The sequence below is a fragment of the Thamnophis elegans genome, chromosome 4, assembly GCF_009769535.1.
Source record: "Thamnophis elegans isolate rThaEle1 chromosome 4, rThaEle1.pri, whole genome shotgun sequence".
Taxonomy (NCBI): Eukaryota; Metazoa; Chordata; class Lepidosauria; order Squamata; family Colubridae; genus Thamnophis; species Thamnophis elegans.
The window spans coordinates 23953636-23969094 of NC_045544.1; positions in this window are offsets into that span (position 1 = coordinate 23953636).

Here is a 15459-nt window from a genome sequence, read left to right on the forward strand (position 1 = left end):
AATGCTATAAGCTGTTCAAGTCACTTGAAAAGGAGAGGACAACAAACAACAAACAAATTACGTTAGGCCCTGAAGCCAACACTGCAACATGTACAGGCTATGAACAACCTATATTTTAGACCTGCTCTTACTGAAGTAAGATATGCCTATTTGCCTATTTTTCTGATTGTCTGAAGCATCACCTAAGCAAGATGAGTGCTAGACATGTCTGAAGATTCCAGATGTGTCAGCTTTACTGCTTATATTATTTAAAATTACTAAATGAGACCTACTTCTGATAGTCCCATCGCCCAGAGGTCATTTCCTGCAGGGGAAAAAAGTAATTACTGTTTCTTGTAGAGAGATTTCTCACCACCTCCTTGGCCAGTGGTTATCCTTTTATTATTTATATTATAATTAAGCTATTATAATCAATTATTATAATAATACTATGATATCATAATATAATATATTTATAATATCATTATTATATTATTATATCAAACTGTTATATTATATTTTATTATTAATATAATATAAATATAGATATACAGACACACACAAACACAGAGTGATATTAAACACAAACAATGATAGCAAAAAAGAGGAACAATAGAGTTTCATTTGAAGACCTACATAAATTCAGATCAGGCCAGGAATCACATGTGGTCTGCATGTGTCCCATTCTTGTTCTAGAATGCATGGTTTGTAGCCCAAAAAGTTGCAGTAAAATTGGGCAAATGAGAGAGATTGGTATAAATAGGTAGATCTTTGCTATGAAAAAAAGTGTAGGAAGGAAATCAAACCTACCACTTTCCCACCATTCAGTCTTTGGCCATTCAATCTTCCCACCTCTCCTCATTATCCAATCTTTCAGCCAATTTCTGTACAAGAAAAAGAGGGATGCTGGGGATGCAGTCAAGAGAGGAATCACTCTGGAGTCATTACCTTGCCACAAGACATCCAAATTCAGCCCCCTCCTTGAATTCCATTGGTTCTATCTGACACCAATGATGACTGTTAGTTGACTAGATTCCTTTGTATAAGCTGAGCAATAAATTAATTAACTGGAACTTAACATTTGGTCCCGATTGTTCATGTTTGACAATTGCAGGGCAAAACATTAGACATTACACTTAAAATGGATTTAACCCCAGGCTGAAATTAGCAAGATAGCAAGGACATCACAGTCTACTCAAATACAGAATATTTATGTGAATATCAGAGACTTCCCCTGTCTATCTGGGATGTTCCCATTTCATAAGGAGTTCTTTACCCACAATGCAAATTTTATTGCTTTGTTGCTGACGGCGCTTGCTAACAAAGAAATCTTTTCTATTTGCACTACTACTGACTGAATGGCCCTCTACAAATATTCTCAGAATTTATTCTTTTAAACGTCCAGCAGGGTGCCTGACCATAGACCATTCTCCTTTGGCTAGTCAATTAATTGCACTTTCCAGAATGAGTTTCCAAGAAGCGGACTCTGCTTGTGTGCTTTTCCATTTTCCATGCTAAACAAACACGTGTACCAAAAGAATATTGAGCTGCATACATAGCATTTTTTCATCAAGATCATAGAGTGCTAGGAAAAACCACCAATGCATCCATCTGAGAGTTCACCTTACAGAATGATACAGTGGCCTTTAGCATGTAAACAGAAGTGACTAAAAAAAACAAATTCTGAGAATATTTGCAGAGGGCCATTTCAAGTCAGCAGTGGTGCAACTAGAAAAGAATTTCTTTGTTAGCAAGTGCCGTCAGAAACAAAACAATTAAATTTAATGTTATATTTCCAGTAGGTGGCAATAAAAGTAGGACAAATCTAGTCCTTCAGAAGGATTTCCTCCATCTGCAATGTTATGGTCTGCATGTTTTACTTTTATTTATACATATATATGGTACATATGTACATTTTGAGGTGGGAAAAGTCAGAAGCATTCAGTTCTTCAGGCTGAATTTTTTTAAAATGAAGCAGGAAGATATTTAATTTGGAGACAAGCCAATATGAAAAAAGAGGATGTAGCTTAACAATGCACACAACTACACGTAAATCTGCAGCTTTCATTAACAGATCCAAATCGCAATTTTTCCTCCAAAAGAAGAAAAATGACAGCCATCTCTAAATAATTTGAGAAATTGAATCATGTGCGTTCTCTAAGATGTACACTTCTTGTTCTAGAACTTCATGTCAAATGTCTTCCTATACCTTAGAAAACCACAGATTGAAAGACCAACAACCAGGCTGAGAATTGGGATCTTTTGTTTCCAAACAAGCAAATTAGTTATAATTTGGTGGCCACAAAATCTAATAATTGATGGTATGTTTAATATAACCTTTGACTTGGACTGGCTTCACTTGCTCCAATTCTCATAGCTTAAACATCTATATAGTTCTTTATTTTATCCTTTCCTCAGTTTTGTTACATTTTGTCTAATTAACTCACAAACTTCACAATTGATGTATTTCAGTGTTATTTTGATTTATGCTAGTAAAAGAATCATTCAGCTATGATTTTTTTTAAAATTCTTTCTCTTATGAATCAAAATATCTATGATTTTTTTATATTACATATTCCTTTAAAAAAAACTCACACTGCTAATAATCCTTATATATTCTGTCAGGCAGTGCTTTTTATTCTTCTCTTTTCTTATTTCTACTACAAAAGGAATCAGCAAAATTAAGATAAAATATATTCATAGAAGTCTCCCATTCAGTAGGGAGCACTTCCTAGAAGAACTTCTTAAATCTAGATTCCTTTCAGAAGAAAGCTTACTGAAGACTTGCGCTATTTTGTAACCTTTGATTTATTACAATATAAAATATACAAGCAGCATAATTAAACCTTACAAACAGCAGGCATTCCTTCTGTCCTCATCCTGGAAAATGTAGAGTAGGTATTTGTTTTTAAACCGGTAATTTCAGGAAAGAAGGCTGAGAAACTGGTTGAAATAGTCAGATAGGAATATCAGTAATTTGACACAAATAAATCACCACTTCCGGTGGTTGATATCCAAAATTCTTAAAATATTTAAGTCCAATAATTGATTTTCTAAGACAAATATATAATGTTGATATGAGTACTATAACAATTCCAAGGCAGAAATAGTGGCTAGCTTATCCTTTGTTCCAAGCATCATCAAGGAAAAATAGAATAACAAATAAAATATAAGATTTGCACACACAAAAAAACAACCCACAACCCACCTTTGTTCTGAAACAGTCTCACTAACTGTTTACAGTTTTTTAATGATATAAACAAAGTATGAATAAATACTGTTAATAGGAATGTTTATTTTAAAGGCTTGTATCAAAATGTCTACCATAGAGTCATATTTAACCATCATAAGAAGATATGTGTATGTTAAGTTTAAATGAAGAGTTGTGATGATGAACTGGATACAACCACAAGGTTTCTCTATGCTTTTAACTCATTAATAACGTATCTAAGCGTGATCAAACTTAGCAGCAAAGATATTTATTGATATTAATATATGAAAATACTGCCCATATCTCTTTCAGGTGAGGAATCAACATTGAAATTGGTCCTGGATGGTTGTGTTAACCACATTATACCCTCTGCTTTGTGTAAATGTAGTTTGAGTCTGGAAGGGTGACATTGACTAACATGAAACTATATAATAAATGCATTGTTATGGAAGTTTTTCTCAACTTCAGCAACTTCTGAAACTTCAACTTCCAGAATTCCCCGGCACCGTATTATGGTATGGTTAATAGGCGGACATGAAGCAGTTGCTGGAAAGATTAGAAAAGAAGAAGAAGTGATTAATTCAAGTTTGCTGTTTTCCATGGAAAGTATTCCATCGACACCAAATTTTCTCCAATTAGACTTATTTTTAATTTCAGAGCTGAACTGGGAGAAAGTACTATTTTTAACAGTCTAAAGATAGGGGAAAATAATAATAATGGTTACATACTTAGTCACCAAAATGATTCCCACCATTTAATGAGCATTATTTATTTAATAGACTTTATATTAGCTTTTTAGAATGTAAGTACTTTCTAAAATGGCTCAGCAATCATTACTAAAAGGGGACAGACAGACAGACAGAAATAGAGAGAGAGGGATGGAGGGAGGGAGAGGGAGAGAGGGAGAGAGACCTACATACAAGAGATTAGCATCTTTTGCAGGAAGTTAGTAGTAGAAGGCCTTTTGAGATGATCATCTGCCTGGACTCATCCTCACATTCTACTTGCTCCATTGTGAGTACTCTTAAGACAGTGATGAATAATATCATCTTCAACCTGCTCTCAGTATATGTGTTTGTGTGTGTGTTTCATGTAACACAACCCCCCAAACAATCAGAACAGAACACACCTCCACCAAATAAGGACACACCTCCACCCAATCAAGACACAGCCAAGCCCCCACCCAATTAGTTCAAACCCCCACTGGCAGTTAAAAGGAAGAAACAGCCGAGATCACACAATAGTCCTGGAAACACCAAGCCTGAAGTAGCCTGAAGCAGCCTGAAGATGACGAATGAGACTTCGTCGAAACGTCGCCAAGACATCTCCAATTCTACGCGGGAGAAAACCCAAACAACTAGAGACAGACAGACAGACATCTATCTATCTATCTATCTATCTATCTATCTATCTATCTATCTATCTATATATATATATATATATATCTCTATCTCTATCTCTATCTCTATCTCTATCTCTATCTCTATCTCTATCTATCTATCTATCTATCTATCTATCTATCTATCTATCTATCTATATCTATATCTATATCTATATCTATATCTATATCTATATCTATATATCTATCTATCTATCTATCTATCTATCTATCTATCTATCTATCTATCTATCTATATATATATATATATATATATATATATATATATATATATATGTCAGTCTATGGGTGAGTTGCTCCTGACATAGAATGATGTGATAGGTTACAGAGGGTTTTGGGCCCCAATTTCTATTGTGACACTGTTGTTAAGCAGAGGTGGGTTCCTACCAGTTCAGACCGGTTCGGCTGAGTAGATAGTAGCCCAGCCTGCTACACCTCCAAACTGGTTCTATGGCGGCGGTTGCCATCTTGATTTTCGGTTCTGCGTATGCGCAGAACACTCTTCATTGCAGAAATGTAGCTTTTTTCCCTTTACTTACATTGTACGAGTGCCCAGACCTTTTTAGGTGCAAATGCACATGCGTTTTTTTTTCTTTGCGCACGTAACCAGAAGTAATGTGGGCAGCAACCCACCCTGTTGTTAAGTGAATTTTGTCCCATTTTATGATCTTTCCTGCCACAGTTGTCAAGTGAATCTGGCTCCTCCATTGACTCTGCTTGATGATCACATGACCTCAGGATACTGCAACCATCATCAATATGAGTCACTTGCTAAGTGACTGAATTTTGATCACATGACCATGGGAATACTGCAATGGTCATAAGTGTGAAAAATGGTCATAAGTCACTTTTTCCTTGAATGATCACTAAATGAACTCTTGTAAATCAAGATCTACCTGCATCTACTTTGTCAATGAAAATGCAGAAAACGTATTAAGCAATAGGGGAAGGCTATTAGCCATTGCTGGAGTTTTGTTTGAATAGCATGTGCAGGCAATACTGTTTGTTTCAAGGACAGCTGGAGGAGGTGACGACCCAGCAGGACAAGTAGGACCTCAGGGACATATGCTGAGCAGACTGACTGGTGCAAAGCTTCAGCTTTTGAGAGGCAGTTCAGACAGCAGCAAAGATAGCCTGGCAAGTATCCTAGATTCCAAAAAACTCAGGGTTTTTTTTCCCCTTTCTTCTTTTACCAACTTGCTTCCCTAGACTAAAAGCAAGCTTGGAAACAAAAATGTTTTAAAAAAAGTTGGTGACTCAGAGAGAGAGAGGGAGAGGGAGAAAAACAGATAAAACACTGTTGTTGTTGGGTTTTTTTTAAAAAAATGCTTTAATTGGGGAGTTGTTGTTATAGAGCTGTATATTTATAGGTTGTTAAGCTAAGACCATATTATCTTCCTAAAATGCACTGCAACAGTAAACATCACTGTAATGTCAAAGAGAATAGCAATGTTTGTGTATTCCTGGAAATATTCTTACTGAGGGCAAAAGAAGAAGAGGATGACAGAGAATGAAGTGGCTGGATGGAGTCACCAAAGCAGTAGGTGTGAGCTTAAATGGACTCCAGAGGATGGTAGTGGATGGGAAGGCCTGGACGACTATTGTCCATGGGATCACGATGGGTCGGACACAACTTCACAACTAACAACAAGAACAGTCATTTCTCATCTATAAAATGCTTTTTGTGATGAAAGCCATAGTGATTTTGTGGCAGAATCCTAGTTTATATTTATCCTATACTTGATACACTAATTTTTGAAGTCTGCATTTACCTTAACTTTAACATCCCATTGATATCCATGTCATCCAAATCTCAAATTATGACCCTTCAAATTCATAGCCTTCTGCCTCTTAATACACCCCTTGGTTCATCCAAACTAAATATCAGACAACTATATTGACCTTCAAATCTGGTTGGCCCAATATTTCTCTTTCTTTTGTCTCTTGTAGTACCTTATATTTAACATGTTTTTTTCTTTGCCATACAATTTTTGGTATATTCTTCCATAATTGTTTAAATAGCATAACAGTTGTAAAAACAGCAGTGGTGGGTTTCAAATTTTTTTGGAACCTACTCTGTGGGTGTGGCCTCCTTTGTGGGAGTGGTCTGTCACCCATGTGGCCAGGTGGGAGTGACCAAGACAATGTCACTGAATTCTTTGCCCCAATGGATGAACTACAATAACATTAAAATAAGTAGCTACTTACACCAGGAAGATGACTGTTCTTGCCAGTCTTCAGTATCACTGACTCTAATGAATGGGCTGCACAAAAAAGAGACACAGAAATGAACACTTTCATTGCCATCATTGGGATTAAACCAGCATACAAAACAATAAAGACAGCTACTTACAGAGGGAAGATTACTGCTTTGCTGATCTTCTGCACCACCACCTCACCACCTTGCTCCAATAACCTGCACAAAGGAGAGACACAGAAAACAAGACTTTAATTGCATGCACTACCTTAGGATGAAACAAGCACAAAAATAATAGAAAAGGAAAATTACTGTCCTTTTTTTCATCTTCTGCACCACCACCTCACCACCTTGTTCCAATAACCTGCACAAAGGAGAGACACAGAAAGCAAGACTTTACTATCTCAAGGATGAACCCAGCACAGAGCACACCCAGAAATAAAGACAGCTACTTACAGAGGAAGGATCATTGGTTTGCCGGTCTTCTGCACACCACTTAGGTTGGTCCAAGTAGCTATTCAGAAGTTAGTGGTTAGAAGCAATGGTAAAGCAAGATATGGAATTAAAACCAGAAATATTTTGTTGGCTATTTGAAAGGGAGTACAATTTATATTTAATTTTACACATGTTAGCAGCTTCTGGAATTGTGTTTGCACAACAGTGGAAAAACAGAGATATGAAAATGAATAAATATTACAATGTGCAGGAAAAAATAAATTGACAATTAAAATCAAGAAGGCTTTGAATACTTTTTCAAGTGGGATTTGTTTAGCAATTGCTAACTAACGGAAACAGAAATTAGAAATCCAAAAGTATGAAAGAAAACACCAATAATGTAAGGAAAGGTCCCTAAATGTATAAGGAAATATTACTAGATCATTATTAATGTGTAGATAACTGTGGGACATTACACACCCATACCCACACCCACACAAACTATGACAGTGCCAGGAAAACAACAAAAAATAAGAATCCCCCCCAAAAAAGACTGCAAATGAAACCAGTTTTCCCTAACCCTAAGGACAGGAAAGACAAAGCCACTGGAATAAAAACCATCAAGGCATTGTGGGAAACTATAAAGGACAGTGCCAGGAAGCTCACAGAACCAGCAACCACCTCACAATTACCTAAACAACGAGGGTGAAACACACAAAATCTGGCAAAGCTGCCTTGCACCAACCTGGCCTGCCCATAGAAAAGCAGCCACTTTGAGACACATAAACCATGCACCAACCTGCACACTTAAAAGAAACATATTGCATCACAAAGAAAACATTTGCAAAAAGGAATAACATTTCTTGTAGTAAATATTTTATAAACAATTAAAAAATAAAAATTCCCTAAAAATAATTAAAAAAAGATATTCTATAAATAAAAAAATCCTTAAAAACCATTGTTAAGTATTCCACCAGCAATAATTTATACTGTAGCCATTTCAAATTATTCCACACACAATAATGTAAAATGAAACCATTAAAAATATTTCATACACAATAAATTACAACAAAACTAAAAAAAATTTAAAAAATTCTATGCACAATATATTTTAAAGTATTGAGTATAGAATTTTTAAAAATGGTTTATTTTGATTTATTTTGGATAGAATCTTTTTTTAAATAGTCTAAGACAATTTAAAAAAAGAATCCACACAGAATAAATTGAAGTAAAACATTTTAAAATATTCTAAACTCAATACTCGTAAGTAAAACTATTTTAAAAAATTCTATGCACAATAAATAAAATATTATTTTAAAATATATTTAAAAAATAAAAGAAAAAAACCCGGGTCACTTACCAGCAGCACTCCGATGCGATGGATCCTCATCGCAATGGATGGAAGCAACAGGGAGCAGGCAGGCAGAGAGGCAGCAGGAACAGGTAAGACACTGGACTGGAGGGACACGGCCAGTCTTAAGCAGGTCGCCTGGCAGGCTTAGCCAGCCAGGCAAGGCTGGAGAGGGGGGGTGGGGGGCTTTTGGCTGCGTGGCATACGCCAGCCCATAGCTTTCGCCTTCCCTTGCGAAAACTAGGCCGCTGCTGCCACTACCGCCAGCCCACGGCTTTTGCTAGGGAAGGCCTTCAAGCTTTCCCTCATGAAAGCCAGGCTGCCGCCACCGCCCACCTGCTTTTGCCCACATGGCATACGCCAGCTCACAGCTTTCGTGAGTGGGCATAACTAGCCTCCCTCCCGAGTCCCGCTGCCCCCTTTGCGCTTAGTTGCTTACCTGAGGGAAGCAGCAAGCTCCTGGAAGGCGAAGCGAGGGGAGGACCGATCAGCTCGGGAATGAGAGGAATGTTGGCCATTGGCACCTCGATTTTAAACAGATCGCCTCCAGCCCGCTCACTGATTGGCTGGACTCCAGTCTCCAGCCAATCAGTGAGCGTCAGGCTGGGCTAGCCTAGTTTAGTGCGGACAGGTGGGAGAGGGAGCAAGCTGTGACAGGATGGCAAGGGCAATATTGAGCGACAGGGCCAGTGCCGGCATTCCCAGAAGTTACTTACTTCCGGGTCCACTGACCAACCGGTTCGCAAGGACTGGTAAGGACCGGTAGAAATCCACCCTTGGAAAAGAGGTATTGTTTGAAACAAAGTATAACATTCAACATAAAATGTTCATTGTAACAGTGACAATTGTAGTTTATCCTACCTTACCATAGATTATTTATCTTCATTCCACATCTTAACATATTTTTTCTGAAATAGAATACAATACAATAGAATACAATATTTGTCATAATTATTCCAAAATATTTTAGATTCTTCTGTCTTAAAATATCCATAATTATCAATGCTATTTGATCCCATTTGTGACTCATCAAAATTCAATTCCTTTTAAAATGTCTGCCAAAATTAAATTTTAATTTAAAAGTTTATGTTTTAATTTTTATTCCCACTGTTCTGTCTTGTTTCCATTCAATATTTCAAAGTATCAAAATAAACAGGCAGCCTTCTCTTACTCCTTTTTTATCTCATATGATTTTGTTAGTGCTTTCTATGAAGTACAAATCAATTTTACACATTTTACAAAATTCTTTATAAGATTCATATCTTCCCAAGTCAAAAATGTCCAGTTAAAATTATCAAAAATCTTATCTGCGTCTAAAAGAAATCAATGTGGCTTGTTTTTCATTATGTTGTACAAATATTCCAAAATATCCAACACAGTTCTAACATAATCTTTCAACTGTCTTTTAGGTAAGAACCTATATTGATCTCCAGAAATACATTCTTGCAAAATTATTTTCTATATGTCAATCATTGTAAACAGCTTATAGTAATTATTCAATAATAATATTGACCATTTTTCTTATCATTAACAGAGGTAATTGTTGCTATAAAACCTTAATTTATAGGGAAATATTAGTACTTGTAGGTGTTTAAAATATCAACTGATACTCACTTTATGATACATCCTATAAATCGACTAACACAAATGTTAATTTCATTTTGATGCTGCACTCCTATAGAAGTAAAATCATGACTGAATAGCCACTCAACACTAAGAATAATATCCTCAAAAACTATGTTATGAAAAAAACAAAAGCTGTGCTCAAATTGTGCAATTTCCATATAGCAGATTAAAATAGAAAAAGCGTGCCTTTTTAATATTTTCAATAATCTATTTTTCAGCGAATCCATTTCTGATAATTTTTTTTATTAAACTTTTTTTTTAAAAAAAAACAGACACAACACAAAAAAATCCTCTTCCTTTACATACTGTAGAAAGTGTATGAGTTGGTTCAAAAAAATTTTGTGCATTTCTTTCACAGTCACCCATGATTCATATTAATTCTGGTATTTTAAATCAAATATATTTGTACATATTACCATCATCCTACCCCCATTCTCATTTGACTATAATTGTTTAAATGTCCTTCATCATAAAACATACCAAAACTCAAGACATAACCACATACTGGCATCTCATTTGCTATTTCTAGTATCCCAATAACACTGTTCCTTGTGGCCTATTCTAGCTAAACATCAATAACATTTAGTAACAGAAGTTTCTAATCTTCCTTTCCAAATCACTGTTTACAATTTACATCCAATTTCCCCATGTTGTACCCATACCTATATATACATTGTTATCATTATCTCTCCTTTATTTGACTATATCCATTATCATAATTTACTTCTTTTTTATTAATCTTTAAATGTAACCAAACCATTTCTCATCTTCCTTTCATAGGTACCATTCAATATTCATATCCAATTACTACTTGTTATACCAAAACATATGTATACATTATTATCATTTTCAATTGTTTATTTAACCCGAGGGGCACGCTAAAGTGCCGGCATGAGTTTGAAGGGCTGGCTTGCCGCTTGCCTTCCACGTCGGCCCGCGCGGAAGGCAATCCAGCCCTTTCAAAGTCATGCTGGCAGTTAGAACTCGCCCGCCATTCAGCGAAACATCTTTCGCTGAATGGCGGCCGAGGGGCACGCTAAAGTGCCGGCATGAGTTTGAAGGGCTGGCTTGCCGCTTGCCTTCCATGTCGGCCCGCGCGGAAGGCAATCCAGCCCTTTCAAAGTCATGCTGGCAGTTTAGAACTCGCGCCGCCGCTTCTTCTTCTTCCCCGGCCTTCCCAGTTAGCTTGCTTGAAGCTCCGAAGAGGTGGGAGGAGGGTCGCAGGAGTGGAAGTGGGGGAGGTCTCCCCGGCCGGGAAGAGCTGAGAGGCTGCCGGCCCCTTTCGCAGAAAATTAACTTTTCTTGGCGAAATCCTGCCGCCCCCCCGCGTGGGGGAGTGGTCGGCTGTCCTCTTCCCGTAAGCCGCCCGGAGTTACCTGTGTGTGAGGTGGGCTGCCCTATGCATTTGCGTGTGTGTGCTGGAGAGAGAGTGAAAAAGAGAGGGAGAAATAATTATATTAATTAGATAGATCAATCTTTCTCCACCTTGGAGACTTGAAAGTGTGTGGACTTCAACTCCCAGAAAGGGAGTTGGGAGAAAGGGAGAAAGGAGGAGAGAATGAAAGGAAGATGGGGGAAAGAAGAAAGAGGTAAGGAGAGGAGGATGGAAAGGAGAGAAAGAGGGGGAGAGAGGGTAGAAAGGGGAAGAGGAAGAGCAGGAGTAGGAGAAAGGTAAGGGAAGAAGGAAGGGGAAGGAGAGGAGGAAGGAGGAAAGTAGAGAAGGGAGGGAGGGAGAAAGGAAAGGGAAAGGAAAGGAGGATGGAAGGGAGAGAAAAGGAAGGAGAGAGGGTAGGAAGGGAAAGAGGAAGAGCAGGAGCAAAGGAGAGGTAAGGAAGAAGGAAGGGGAAGGAGAGGAGAAAGGAAGAAAGTAGAGAAGGGAGAGAGGGTGAAAGAAAGAGGTAAGGAGAGGAGGATGGAAAGGAGAGAAAGAGGAGGAGAGAGGGTAGGAAGGGGATGAGGAAGAGCAGGAGTAGGAGAAAGGTACAGGAAGAAGGAAGGGAAAGGAGAGCAGGAAGGAAGAAAGTAGAGAAGGGAGGAAGGGAGAAAAGAAAGGGAAAATAAGGTGGTGTTATAACAGGAGGAAGGGGTGGTAAACAAAGCAACCCAAACTGTATATTATAACCTATTAAATGAAATAATAAATGTATAAGAATGATAAATGTTAAAACACTTGTAACCAAATGACATGCTATATGTGATGATGGGTTTTTTTTCTTTTTGTTTTGTTTTGTTTTTATTGTTGTGGGTATGTGTCGTCTATGTAACAAAAAAAAAATAAAAAAAGTTGATAGGCAAGAGGAAGGAGGAAGGAAGGAAAAAAGAAAAAGAGGGAGAGAGGAAAGAAGAAAAGATGGAACTAGAAAGGAAAGAAGGGAGGGAGGGAGGAAAGGGGAAGACAGAGAAAGAGCAGAAAGACAGAAAAGGTGAAGGTAGATAGGCAGAAAGAAGGAAGAAGGAAGAAATGGGAAAGGAGGAAAGGAGGAAGGAACAGAAGCGAAGAGGAAGAGAGAAATGGAAAGAGCAGAAAGACAGAGAAGATAGATAGGCAAAAGAAATGAAGCTGAAAGAATGGAAGGAGGAAGGAAGAGAAAAAAGGAGGAACGGAGTGAGTGAGGAAAGAAGAGAGGATGGAAGGAGAAAGGAAGGAAGAGAGGGAAAGAGCAGAAGACAGATAAGGTGAAGGTAAATAAGCAAGAGGAATGAAGGAAGAAGTGAGGAGTCTCGAGGAGGGGGAAAACATTTAGTGACCAAAGTTACAATGGCATTGAAAAAAGTGACTGATGACCATTTTTCACACTTAGCGACCGTTGCAACCATTTTTCACACTTAGCGACCGTTGCAGCATCCTCATGGTCACGTGATCAAAATTTTGTTTGGCAACAGATTTGTATTTATGCTGGTTTCAGTGTCCTGGGGTGACCCTTTGACAAAAAAAAGGCGTCCCTCTTTTCCAATCTGAAAATCTGGTCACCTTAACTTCAACACACGCAATGTTCTGATTGCACCACAAATGCAGTACTCATCCTTACCTTTCACAGAGGCACTAAGTTTTATAAATATGAGCATGATAGTGTAGAATAATCATATCCAAGGACCAGTGGTAGGTTTCAAAATTTCTATAGGTGTGGCCTGCTTTCCAGGTCCACTGGTAGAACCTCTTCTAACCGGTTCGGTAGATTTGATGAACCGCTTCTACCAAATAGGTGCGAACTGATAGGAACCCACCTCTGCTACTCACTCTCTCTCCCTACCTATCTACTGTATCTCTCTCTCTCTCTCTCTCTCTCTCTCTCTCTCTCTCTCTCTCTCTCTCTCTCTCTCTCCCCCTCCCTCTACATACCAACCAACCAACCTAATTTCTCTCTGTTCCTATCTGCTGTATTTCTCTCTCTATCTCTATTTCTCTCTCTCTCCCTACCTACTGTATTTCTCGCTCTCAGTCTCTCTCTTTCTTTCTCTCTCTCTATCCCTCTACCTATCAACCTACTTACTCTCTCTCTCTTCCAACCTACCTCTCTCTATATATTTCTCTCTCTCCCTACCTACCTACTGTATTTCTCTCTATTTCTCTCTCTCTATCCCTCTACCTACCTACCTACAAACTCTCTCACTCCCTAACCACCTACTGTATTTCTCTCTATATATATTTCTCTCTCTCTCTCTCTCTCTCTCTATCCCTTTATCTACCTACCTACCTAACTACTCTCTCTCTCCCTACCTACCTACTGTATTTCTCTCTCTTTCTCTCCCTCTCTTTCCTTCTACCTACCTACCTACTTTTTTAAAAAAAATGCCTCTTCAAAACCTTGGTGTATCTTATACTCTGGTGCGTTTTATACTCCCAAAAATACAGTAGTTAGATAGGGAAATTGCTATGGTTTAGTTAGCTAGCTTAAGTCTGTTTCACAATTTAACTGCAAGAGAAAGGTCACACCCGGACTTGCTTTAAGGACAGGTTTCTCTTTCTTTCTCCCTTACATGTCGTGCCTTCTGGGCAAAACAGTCGGGTCTGGTCCCGTGGCTAGAACCTCAGAAGGAGCTGACTCCCCTGAGAACTGATCACTCCCTTGTATTGAAAGTTGTGGTTGGGGTCGTGCCCCTGTGTGTTTTACTATACTTTGCCTTTCTTGAAAGATGAATACTTTCTTATGCCTCCTCTTCATTGACAATGTGTGGTAAGGTTTAATCTTTTTGATATTTTATGCATTTAATTGATATGTGTATTTTTTGAGATTGTATTTTTTCCCCTGATGTTGCTACTATCACCACCTCTTTGTTGGTTTTTTTTAATAGACACTGTATGTATGTGTTTGCACTGATATTGTGAAGTGTTTCTTGAGTCCTTTTTGAGCAGATTTTTCCCAAAACCTTATTGTATGAGCTGGGTGGATTGTTATTCACCCTGCCTTTTTCCTTAGTGGTCATGTATGGCTTTTTTTTAATTGTTACGTTGATCATGCCGAGTGTGTTTCTTTTAATGACTCCTGTGATAAGATTTTTGAACATAAAACTCTTGATTATTCTGCTACTGCTTTTCTCCTGATTAAAGTTATGCCTCAATGTAACTGGAGCATGCCTCTGTCAGAGTCCTTTTTGTCTTCTTCTCATTATAATGATAATTATTTTTCTTTACCTGACCCTGTTTTTTCCTTTCTGTCTTTCCTTATAATAATCTCAAATTATTATTAGTGTCTTTTAGTTTGCTTTTATAAGTGTCTATATCCCAACTTAATTACTTCCTGCAATGTCACCCCTTTTTCCTGTAGATAAGGCTTGGTTATCTTGCCAAGGTGGCATGTCTTTCTTCCTAATTTTTCTTTGGGAACAAATTGATCTTTTCCATACATAAGGACTACCTGTGTTGGCAGGATTCAATTGCCTTTCATTTTCCTGAGATGGCTGGTTCCCTGGGCTATCTTAGTGGAGGAAAACAAACAAACAGAGAGAAAAAAGAAGAAGAAAGGAAAGGAAACCTAATGTGGAATACCTGCCCTTAGATCGGCAAGCAAATATTAATAGAAATCCAGTGTATTCAGTGAGATCCAGATTCATCAATGTAACCACAAGCGTTTGAGCCGGACCACTTTTCCATAGGTAAGGAAGGCCTTTTTCCGTTGGCCTGTGGTCTAGAATTACATTCACTATTCATATGGTTAATGTATGTTGCCTTTTCTGCTCATTTTCTGTTGGATGTTCTTTCTTTGTGATGGGGGGCTCCTGGTCTAAAATGGTTATGTCTATGATTTGGTAAAGACATTCTA